We start from the raw sequence: 11934 nt of genomic DNA, 5'->3' as shown, positions 1-11934 counted from the left end.
GTTATCATTGCTGATGTCCTATGGATCTTGGCTAAAAGCAGAGAATATCAGAAAGATGTTTACCTGTGCTGTATTGACTACACAAAGGCTTTCGATTGTGTGAATCATACTTTGGACATATTGTCAGGAAGGACCAGTCTCTGGAAAAAGATATCATGTTTAGTAGGGTGAAGGGTCAGAGAAAAAGAGAAAGGACTCCAATGAGATGGATTGGCAAATTGGCAGCATCAATGGCTCAAGCGTGGCAACAATTGTGAGGTTGCTCTAAGATCGCGCATGTTTCGCTCTGTTTTTTATAGGGTTGCTATGAGTATGTACCGACTCGATGGCACCTAACAACAACAATAACAAGGTGAACCACCCTGAATCCAGGCACCAAAATGGCACACAGAAGTGGCACAGCTGGTCCCTTCTTCACACTGGCATGTCTGCCAACCACATGGCTCTGAACTCTTGGAAAGCAAATACCGTGATGGGGTAGATAAGGGTGCAAGCTGGCCACACTTCTGATAGTGAGGATATAAAAAAGACGTCACACCTTTCCAGTCACTCTGCCAGACCAATTTCTGTTGCCAAAAATGCTCACAAAGATTTAAGATGGTCTCACTGCGTCTGGCCAGCAGTTCCACAGTCAGTCTCCCTCCTATGCCTTCCCTACTCAGCTTCTCTTCCAAACAAGCATTCAATCCATTTCTCTAACCTTTCTTCTGAAGTTCAGGGTTACAGGATTTTCAGATGTGTCTGTTTTGTTTGTATCTTGTATCTCTATTGTAAATAGAGTAGTGGTTATGAGTTGGGCTGCTGGCCTCACAATCTGCAGTTTGAAACTATCAGCAGCTCTGTGGGAAAAAGATTTAAAAAAAGATAAGACTTGCTGCTGCCATACGTACAGCCTCGGAAGCCCTATTCAAGGTTGCTATGAGTCGGCATTGACTCCACAGCATACCACCACCAGCAGCATCTGTGTTGTAGAGGATCCAAGTAGTGTGTCTACCTAGTCTACCATCTTACCAGAAGAATCTAAAGATTTTTATCTTTCATGGCTTTTTTTTTTTTTTAATGCTCCACTACTTTGTGGTACAAGCAACACTCTTTGCTGCTAAGAAAGATTGCCAGTTAAGGTTCACCTAGAGGCAACTTGTATAAAAGACCCGGGACTCTGCTTCTCTAAAAGCAGTCATTGAAAACCTTATGGAGCAAAGGTCTATTGTGACTCAAATGGAGTCACCATGAATCAGAACCTAGTCAATGACAACTGTGTTTTGGCTTTTGTTTGATTGTTTTGCCCTATGCTAGACTGGTGTCATCGTGGGTTATGCATTGGACTGCAAACCACAAGATCAGAGGTTGAATCCACCAGCTGCTCTGTAGGAAAAAGAAGATACGTTGTGCTCCCTTAGAGAGTGACAGCCTCCGAAACCCTACATAGGGCCACTATTAGCTGAAATTGAGTTGATAGCAGTGTTGTTGTTTTCTTTTGTCCCCTAGACTGTGGTTAACAGTTCTTTTCCATTTTCTTTCTCTCTTTGACATCTCTTTTTCTGCTTTTTCTCCTTCTGTAGTTTGTATTTTATTTTAAGAGGATAGGAAGGAAATTAAGTGTTAGTGTTTTAAAAGACTTCTCAGTCCCCAGAGGAGGAATCTGGGGAAAATCAATTGCAATGCTGTCTTACACTCAATAAAGAGTTGTAAGAATATCGTCCCCCCTCAGGAGGACTAAGAATCCCTGGTGGTGCTGTGGGTTAGGCAATGGGCTCCTAGCTACAAGGTTGGCCATTCAGCTGAAGAAAGATGAGTTTGTCTACTCCCATAAAGATAGAGAGCGTCGGACACCATATAGGGTTGCTATGAATTAGAATCAACTTGTTGATGGTGGGTAGTGGGTATGAATCAGAATCAACTTGACCACAGTGGATTTTGGGTTGATTCTGGTGGATAAACTGAAGGTGAGGGATTTGAAACAAACCTTAAAAATTCCCTAACTGTATCACTTAAAGGTGAATGTATATCTGCTCATGAGCTAAAACCTTACTACTTTTGATGAAAATAGATATATATAGCAAAAGAGCTGACATTGTAGTATCCCTCTTCTTGCAGAGAGAATTCAGAATTATCATTCTGAAAGTTGACACTCTGAAATATGCCATTGAAGAAAGCTTTTTTTTGGTGTGTGTGTTACTCTTTGGATTGGCAGGTTATGACAAAACTACACTCATGTTACTTGAATGTATCTTTTGTCTAGTTTTACATGCTTCTTGACTTGTCTACAAAATGACATATTGAGGTTTTCATTAGCTATAACCAGGTGTGATTTTCTTATGGAAGATACCTCGACAGGACTGCAGTTTAGGGGAATAAACCAGTGAAGCTCAGAAAGGCCAGAGCCCTCCTTCAGATGGTAGCAATGAGCTGAAAGACTCATTAATCAAGTGCAGAGTCACAGGTGTGATGGCTTGCCTACAAACTGCCAACAGACTGTGAAAGTCACATCCAACAGGCCAAACTGTCAAACTAGACCCATCTATAAACATTCTAACACAGCAAAAGTCTAACCCTTTTGTTTCCAAGATGTGATTTTTGAAGTGTTATATTTACTCCTAAATCTTCTATGAAATGTTTACTTTATTTCATGAAATTCAAGTTTCCTGAAAAAAGCATCAGTTTTGGTATTTTCTTTCAGAAGAATCCTTCTTCATATTTTTATTTCTATTTTTTTTCTTTATGCTTATTTACTCTTCTTTAAACTATGTTCTTCAACACTACAGGAAAGGTTATTTAGGGGATGGAATTTGCCAATGTCTTTTATCAATAGGGAAAGTCCACTATCGCATGTGGTTTTGAGTTGTACTACTGAGAAGGATTTAATTCATAAGGACACGTCTGTAGATGTTTTAATGTAATTTCCTAGAAACCAAAAGGACTATATTATAAACTATTTTTATTTTTTAACTAAAAGAAATTCTCTACTTCAAGTTAACTGTTTAACATTTTGTGTTTCCCTTTGCATTGATATCTCTCCAACAAAACCATGTTTTTCATTTGCTTTATATTATTTTATAAAAATTTTATATATCACTTAAGGAGTCAAGTTAAAATTTAAATTTGATGTATAGTTTTATCTGGATTCTTGAATTAGAATGACAGCTCATAAGTCTTCCAATGAGTATAGAAATGAATGTCTAGTTGCAATGCTGTCATACCCTCAATGAAGAGTTGTAAGAGGTGGACTAAGAATCCCTGGTGGTGCTGTGGGTTAAGCATTGGGCTGCTAACCACATAAAGTTTATGTTTTTTGGGAGATTTAAATGAAATCCAATAAAATATACATGATGACCTTAGAAAAACCTGAGATTCCAGATCTACTATTGTAACATCTACAACAAAATAACATCAGTCAAAAATTATCCACACCCTGGCTTTTAGAAAAGGCAAATACATCATTTTTCAACATAATCTCCTTGCTCTTCAATACATGTTGTCCATCTCTCAACAAACTTTTGTATTCCCTAATTAAGAAATGTTTTAGGTTGAACTGTGAGCCACGAATGCATCACTGACTTCAGTTCTTCATCAGAGGTGAATCTTCATCCATGAAGGGCTGCTTTCAGGAGATCAAGCAGGTGAAAGTCCAAGGAAGCAAGATCAGGACTATAGGAAGGATACTTTAACCTCAAAATGAAATTTTTGAAGAGTGTCAACATTGTGGGCAGAGGTGTGGAGTGTGCATTGTCATGCAAGATCTCAACACCCTTGGATAACAGCCCTTTGCATTTAGTCCAAAGTTTAGGCTTCAGCTCTTCAATGAGCATCTCACTGTAATGAGCACTGTTGATTGTTGAATCTTTTTCCTGGTAGTGTTCCAATACTGGCCCTTGAGCATCCCAGAAAACTGTAGGCATCAGTTTTCCAGGTAAAGGTTGACTTTTGAACTTTTTCATTTTCAGTAACTGAGGATGTTTCCATTCCATACTCTGCCATTTACTCTCAGGCTTGTAGTGATGTATCTAAATTTTGTCGCCAATACAACTTTTTAAAAGAAAATTTTGCCTTCCTTTGCATATTAGTCCAAATGCTTGTTTGTGCTCTTCCGTGAGTTTTTTTTGGCACCCATCTCCCACAAACTTTTTGAAACTCAAATCCATTGTGGATTATTTCATAGTCAGAGTCATGACTGATTTGCAAATGATTTGCCACATAATCCTCTGTCACTCATCTATTTCACGTGCATCTATTTCATGCTGTCATCAGCAATGAACATTAATGGGTGTTTTAATGTAACTGGAATGCTGATAATTTTTGACTCAGTCTCGTGTTTTTGCTTCTGCACAATTGGAAGTTAATACTTAATACAAAATGATTCAGATTTTTTTTTCTCATTCAAGTTTCAGTTTATTTAAAATGTTGAATAATATTTTGGTATTCATTGAGAAAAGGAAGTAGCATTAAGCATTGGAACAATGATGGAGTCCCTGGGTGATGTGAATGGTTAATGTGCTTAGCTGGTAACTAACTGAAAGGTTGGAAGTTGTAGACCACCTAGAGGCACCTCAGAAGAAAGGTCTGGCTATCTATTTTCCCTCCTCCCCCCAAATAGTCATTTTGGCACACATGGGGTCACCATGAGTTGGATCAGCTCAACAGTAATTAGTTTTAATTACAAATTAAATTATAATTTGTGTGAGTTCTCTATGACTTGCTTCTTAAAGCTTATTCCATGGACTACCTCCAGAATCTCAGGTCCCAGATCTATCTAATCAAAAATCTGCTACTCAAGTGGTTCATGTGCACATTGAAGTTCACAAAACATTGGGCTAAGATGAATTAAGCAATTATTTTCTCTTATCAAAAGTTGTTATTTTCACCCTTTAAGTGTCACTCCTGCTAATACCAGAGAGTATGCATGTAAGAACACATCCAAACTCTATTTAAATGTATAGGTATTTCATATCTTATCATATATAATGAATACTAAATTGATAGTAGAATTGAAGCATCCAATAAACTGTTTTGAGGTAATGTTATCTTTTAAACATCACTAAGTAAACATTAAATAATAAAAGGTTGATAATAACATATTAAAACATGTTTTATTAAGTCTGGATATATGACACGGGCATAGGAAAAGGTGAAGTGTACCCATAAAGTGTCATTTACACATTTGTTCATAAAAATATTAAAAGCCATGCTATCACACACCATAGGCAGTTCCATTGCAACGTTCTTAAGTTATGCAATAGCCTCATTTATTATTATTATTATTATAGAAGATAGGAATAATCTTCAGAATGGCAGAACTTTACAATGCCCCTTATGAATTGCATTTCTGAATTAATTGTTTCCCTTCATTGCCAATTCTGTTACAAGAGACATATAATATTTTTCAAACTTCTTTTGACTTGTTCTCTGTCTTTTGAGGAAAAATATGAATAAATATCTTTACTAAACAGATTTTGCAATCTTAAAAAAAGAGATAAAAATCACACTATTTATACTATTAAGGAAGTCACTCTAATTCACATTCCTTGTCAATTTCTGTTTCACCAAAATGCTAGTAGATTATAGATAATGATGGTGGTGGTGGTTGTATGAATTTCAGTCAGTTCAGACTCATAAAGACCCTGTATAGCATTTCTGAGACTGTAAATTTTTATGGGGGCAGAAAGCTTCATCTTTCTCTGTGGAGCAGCTGGTGGATTTTACCTTGTAGTTAGCAGCCCAATGCATAACCCGCTATGCTACCAGGGTTCCTTAGATTATATATATTAAATTCTATCAAGCACTATGATTATTCTCCTATGTTGACACTGTAGCGTAAGTACTGAATTGCTAACCACAAAGTCAATGGTTCAAACCCACCAGCAGCTCCTAGGAAACCCTGTACAGGGGTCTCCAGTTAGGAGGAGAGAATATTTACAACTAGATAAAAGTAAGTTAATTTTGTTGTTGTTGTTGTTGTTATGTGCTGTGAAGTCGGTTCTGACTCATAGCAACCCTGTTCAGGGTAACCCTTTACAGGGTTCCTCGGGGCTGTAAATCTTTATGGGAGCAGAAAGCCTCATCTTTCTTCCATGGAACAGCTAGTAGTGTCAAACTGCTGACCTGTGTATTTTGTTGTTGTTGTTATTATTAAATGCCATCTAATTGGTTCTGATTCATAGTAACCCTGTATAGGGTTTCTAAAGAGCATCTGGTGAGTTTAAACCAATGACCTTACAGTTCAAACTGACCTTGCAGTCCAGTGCTTATCTTACAGTGCCACATCAGGACTCCAAAAGTGACATCACTCTCCTGTTTCCACTGGTGGTAGTCTAAATAAAATTGAATAAATTCTACTTGGTATTTCTATAACTGTTTATATGGTCAAGATTCTCTTGGGAAAAATTGGTACAGTAGTATCAAGCAGATTTACTCTAAGTGAGTGCTTTATGTAGAGAAAGTCCTTAATAACTATGTGTTTTGTTTTGCAAGTTGTTGGAGGATGAATGATATAAGGGACTGGGAAGATTGAAAATTGTATAAAATACTGAGGATTTACTAAGTCATTAAATATTCTATCTCATCTGTATTTCTTAACAAGTTTGGTAGAGAACCGTAAATAATACTATGTGATAGATTAGTAAGTAAAGTATACTATAACATGATAAAGGTTAAAATTGCAATTAAAGATAACTTGTTTGAAATGTTTATTTATATATTGCATTGTGTTCACTTAGTATCAAAATATTTGTTTTGAACATCTTCAGAAATTAAGCAGTAATAGCAATATATTTTTATCCCCATTTTTCTATTGATGTATGTCATTGCATAACTTTTACCAACGATTTTCTTGTTGACAAAGACCAGAAGAGGTGTCAAATCATAATCTCATTTTCTACTAGACTATGTAAATGAATCAGATTCATTTTAATGGAAACATATATGAAAAGATGTTATCACTGGAATTATTTCAAAGTATGCCTTAACTTAAGTCTAATGACCATTTATTTTTTATTTATATTGTTAGTGACTAATCATTTTCTCGCAGTCCTGGTGTGGTGCTGTGGGCTACTGCATCAGACTCCAAAGCCGTTTGAACTGCAAAGTCAGTGGTTCAAGCTCACCAGCTGCTCCTTAGAAACCCTATACAGGGTCGCTATGGGTCAGAATCGACTCGACGGCACTTAACAACAACAACAATCATTTTCTGTTACTGTTTTAATTTAGTAACTGTACACACCATTCTAAAATAATACAGAAATGTTCCCTTTATTTATTTATTTATTTATTTAAATATTCCCTTTAATTGGCATAGTAAAAAATTCTGGAAATGGCATTTAAATACATCCAGAGTCCTACCAGTTAAGTGTTAATTAAGTTAACAATAAAAAGGTGTAATGGTTTCTACTGGGATAATTACATAGATAATTTATCAACCAAATCGTTTCTTAAGTTTTTACAATAATGGCCTTATGCAATATTTGTCCTTTTGTTCCTGTCTAATTTCACTCAACATTGTGTCCTCAAGGCTCATCCATGTTATGTGGTATTTTGCAGATTTATTGTTATTGTTCAAAGTAGCATAGTATTTCATCCTGTGCATTCATCCTGTGCATGTAGCAGAGTTTGTTTATCCATTCTTCTGTTGATGGGCACTTGGGTTGTCTCCAGTTTTCGCTATTGTGAATAGTGCTGCTTTGAAAATTGGTGTGCATAATCTATTGGGGTCCTGATTTGTATTTCTTGTGGATATATACCAAGTAGAGGTATATATAAGGCTGCTTCTCAGAAATGCTATACAGGTCACTATGGGTCAGAACCGATTCAACTGCATTTAACAACAGCAATAACAAGGCATTTCTATTTCCAGCTTTCTGAGGAAGCACCATGCCATTTTCCAAAGTGGTTGAACCAATTTTCAATCCCACCAGCAATGTAGGAGGGTCCCTGTCTATTCACAACTTTGCTAGCATATGTAGTCCTCTGTTTTTTTGAACTTCACAGTTACTGCTCCTGTGAGATGATATCTCATTGTCATTTTGATTTGCATCTCTCTAATGGCTAATGATCATGAGCATTTCTTCATATGTTTGTTTGCTGGCTGAATGTCTTCTTGGATGAAGTGTCTATTCTTGTCCTGTGCCCATTTTTAAATTGTGTTGTGTTTTTTATAGAAGTGTTGTAGTTTCCTATCAATTTTAACATTAGTCTCTTGTCTGATATGTTGTTGCAAAATTTTTTTTCCCAATCTGTGGGCTCCCTTTTTACTCTTTTGGTGAAATCCTTTGATGCACATAAATTTCTAATGTTTAGTGTGTCACATTCATCTACTTTGTTCTCTATTGTTTGTGTGGGTTTTTTTGTGCCATGTTTGATGACTGTGTTTGCCATATATTACAGTCCTTAAGTTTATCCCTATTTTTTCATTGATAATCTTTATAGTTCTGGGATTTGCAATTAGATCTTTAATCCATGTGGATCTACTTGTCATATATGATGTGAGATATAAGTCTTGCTTCATTCTTTTGCAAATTGATTTCCAGTTTTGCCACACCCTTTGTTGAAGAGACTATCTCTTCCCCATTTAATGTGTTTTGGCTCTTTGCTAAAGATCAAAAGTTGGTTGCTAAAGTTGGTTGTATGTGGATGGATTTACTTAAGGGTCTCAATTTTGTTCCATTATTCTGTGTGTCTTTCATTTTACAAATACTACAGGCTGTGGCCTGTAGTAAGTTTTGATGTAAGTTTTACTACTGTGGACCTGTAGTAGGTTTTGAAGTCATAAAGTAAGAGGCCTCCCACTTGGTTGTTTTTCATAAGCAGCGTATTGCTTATCCGAGGTCTCTTTCCCTGCCAAATAAAGTTCATGATCATTTTATCCATTTCTTCAAAGAATGTTGCTGGAATCTGGATTGGTATTGTGTTATACCTGTAGATTGCATTGGGCAGTGTTGACATTTTCACAATGTAAAGTCTTCCTATCCATGAGCATGGTATATGCGTCCATTTCTATAAATCTCTTTTGGTTTCTTGTTGTAATGTTTTTTAGTTTTCTTTATATAGGTCTTTGTTTGTCTGGTTAGATTTATTCATAAATATTTTGTCCTTTGGGTGGCTACCATAAATGGTATGTTTTCTTTATTTCCTCTTCAGGCTGTCTTTATTAGTATATAGGAATACTGCTGATTTTTGTGTGTTGATCTTGTACCTTGGCACTTTGGTGAATTTTCCAATGATTTCCAGTGGGTTTTTGCTGTGTCTTTGGGGATTTTTATGTATAGGATCATGTCCTCTACAAATAGATAGAGTTTTACTTCTTCTTTACCAATTTGAACAACTTTAATCTCCCTTTCTAGCCTTATAGCTGTGGCTAAACTTCCACCACTTGTCTGTCAGTTTGTCATACTGTGGTGACTTGTGATTTGCTGTGATTCTAGAAGCTATGGCATGGGTATTTTAAATACCAGCAGGGTCACCCATGGTGGACAGGTTTCAGATGAGCTTCCAGACAAAGGCACGCTAGGAAGAAGGAGAGATGAACTACTTCCAAATATTTAGTTACTGAAAACCTTATGAATAGCAGAGAAACACTGTCAGATATAGTGCCAGAAATGAGCCCCTCAGGTTGGAAGGCACTCAAAATGCAACTAGGGAAGAACTGCCTCCTCAAAGTATACTTGACCATGATAACATGAGTGCAGTAAGGCTCATGGGAGAAAAGCCTGCAGGACCTTCATTTGCTGATGGAGCACAACTTAAAATGAACAGTAACAGCTGTAAACATTCATTAATAATCAGAACATGGAATGTATGAAGCATAAACCTAGTAAAATTGGAAATTGTCAAAAATGAGATGGAACACATAAAGATTGACATCTTAGGCATTCGTGATCTGAAGTGGACTGGAATTGGCATTTTGAATCTGGAAAATGTTGTGTATTGTGCTACTGTTGGGTTGAGTGCTCTGTACAAACTCATGAGATCAAGTGGGTCAATTGTGTTGTTCAGTTCTTCTTCTCTGCTGAGATTCGTTCTGGTTGTTCTGTGTATTCTGTATTTTTATCTCACCTATCTTTCACAGAATTTATTTGTTAAGTATTTGATGCTAAAACTTTTATATATTTATAAATTTTCATTTTTTGTTTATTGGTATATAGAATTAAAATAATGATACCAAGCCCAGCAATGTAGCTGGACTTATGTATTCTAATAATTTTATCAGAAACCGGTTGGTAATTTTCTATTAAAATAATCGTATCATAGAAAATGTTGTTGTTCCAACTCATAGTGAATGGTAGGGTTTCTGAGGCCGTAAATCTTTGCCAGAGCAGAAAGCCTCATTTTTCTCCTGCAACTGACCTTGTGATTCTAAGTCCAGTGCTTATCTTCTAGAATCACTATGCTCCCATCATAGAGAATAATGTTAATTTAATAGTCAATTTTTATTTCTTCCCTTCCAATTATAAGCACTGTGGTTTAATGCACCAGACTTCAAAGTTGTTTGAACTGCAAAGTTGGCAGTTCAAGATCACCAGCAGTTCCTTGGTATGCCAGGGAGTCAGTTCCGACTCATTGCGACCTTGCTCTGGGTTTCTGAAGCTGTAAATCCTTATGGTTGTAGAAAGCCTCATCTTTCTCCTGCAGAACTGCTGGTAGTTTCTCCTGCAGAACTGCTGATTTTAGCAGCCTGACTTGTAACCACTACGCTACCAGAGTAGCTGTTCCTTGGATACCCTATATAGGATCGTTATGGGTCAGAACCAACTCAAACGCACCTAACAACAACAACAAGTATTAGCACTGTTTAGATATTTACTCTTTATTATCTTGGTTGCTGTTGTTAAATGCTGTCGTATTTGTTCCAACTCTTAGTGATCCTGTATAGCATTTTCAAGAAGTAGTTGGCAAGTTTGAACTGCCAACCTTGCAGTTCAAACTGACTTTGCAGTCCAGGGCTTATCCTACAGCACCACACTAGGACTTCCTAGGATCCTTGATTTAGTATTGAATTGAATGGATTCTCTCATTCCTGATCTCAAAGGAGATGCCTCCTAAATTTCTGTAAATAATGACACAATAGGATAAATTTTTGGACAAATGGCAGTTAATGCCTTGAGCTTACCGGCAATTCTATGGTATATGCAGAGATTACATTTATCTAAAGCTACTCTTAGTACCTACTTTTCTGGAGTTCTCAGATTTCTGACTTTCGCCTCTCTGTCACTGACTTTACTGAATTTAAACATTTTTAAAATTTGATCCTTTGGACTTCAACCTCTGATATGCTATTTGGGTATTAAATCTCAAGTTTATGTATATAAAATCATTCCTTGTATTTTACAACCAGTGATTTAAAATGTAACTTGTGTATACATCTCTAGGAGCTTTGCAACTGCACTTTAATTTAAGAAAATGTTAGCTGAGGAAAAAGGCACACTTGCGCCAAGACATTTAAATAATTATCAGTTATATCTCTATCACTTAAAAAACAGTTCATCTAGCTTGATGCAAACTTTCAAGTTGTTCTTGAATTGACATAAATGGAGTCATGAATTGTTTCTCTGATGACAATGACGGTGGTATTGGTGGTAGTGGTGTGGTGTTGGTGGTGGTGGTAGTGGTGGTAGCAGTGATGATGACGATGCTTATCGTGTAACTAATTTGGAGAATCTTTGAATGGCTGTGCCATCCTCATATAAAGTAAGAAGTGTCCTCATTTCCTTGGACATCCACTTTATAAAATGGAGAAATTTAGCCAATTTTTATCTCGTAATTGTAAACAAGTTTCTGCCCATTTGGTACCAAGAAATGTGTAATTTCTTCACACATTACTAAACTATTGTTGTTGTTGTTAAGTGCCATCGAGTCGGTTCCGACCCATAGCAACCCAGTACAGGGTTTCCGAGGGTGTAAATCTTTACGGGAGTAGAAAGCCTCATCTTTCTCCCGCGGAGCGGC

General features: G+C 36.6%; 1 protein-coding gene across 1 annotated transcript in view; it reads left to right on the top strand.

Annotated features, from left to right (window-relative positions):
* Nucleotides 1-11934, top strand: part of KIAA0825 (KIAA0825 ortholog) — a 645731-nt gene that overhangs the window by 291265 nt on the left and 342532 nt on the right. The gene's annotated exons all lie outside the window — the stretch shown is intronic.

The sequence above is a fragment of the Chrysochloris asiatica genome, unplaced genomic scaffold (assembly GCF_000296735.1).
Source record: "Chrysochloris asiatica unplaced genomic scaffold, ChrAsi1.0 scaffold00111, whole genome shotgun sequence".
NCBI classification, from domain to species: Eukaryota; Metazoa; Chordata; class Mammalia; order Afrosoricida; family Chrysochloridae; genus Chrysochloris; species Chrysochloris asiatica.
Note: the sequence above shows the minus strand (reverse complement) of the source record. Positions and strands in the feature narration are given on the sequence as shown.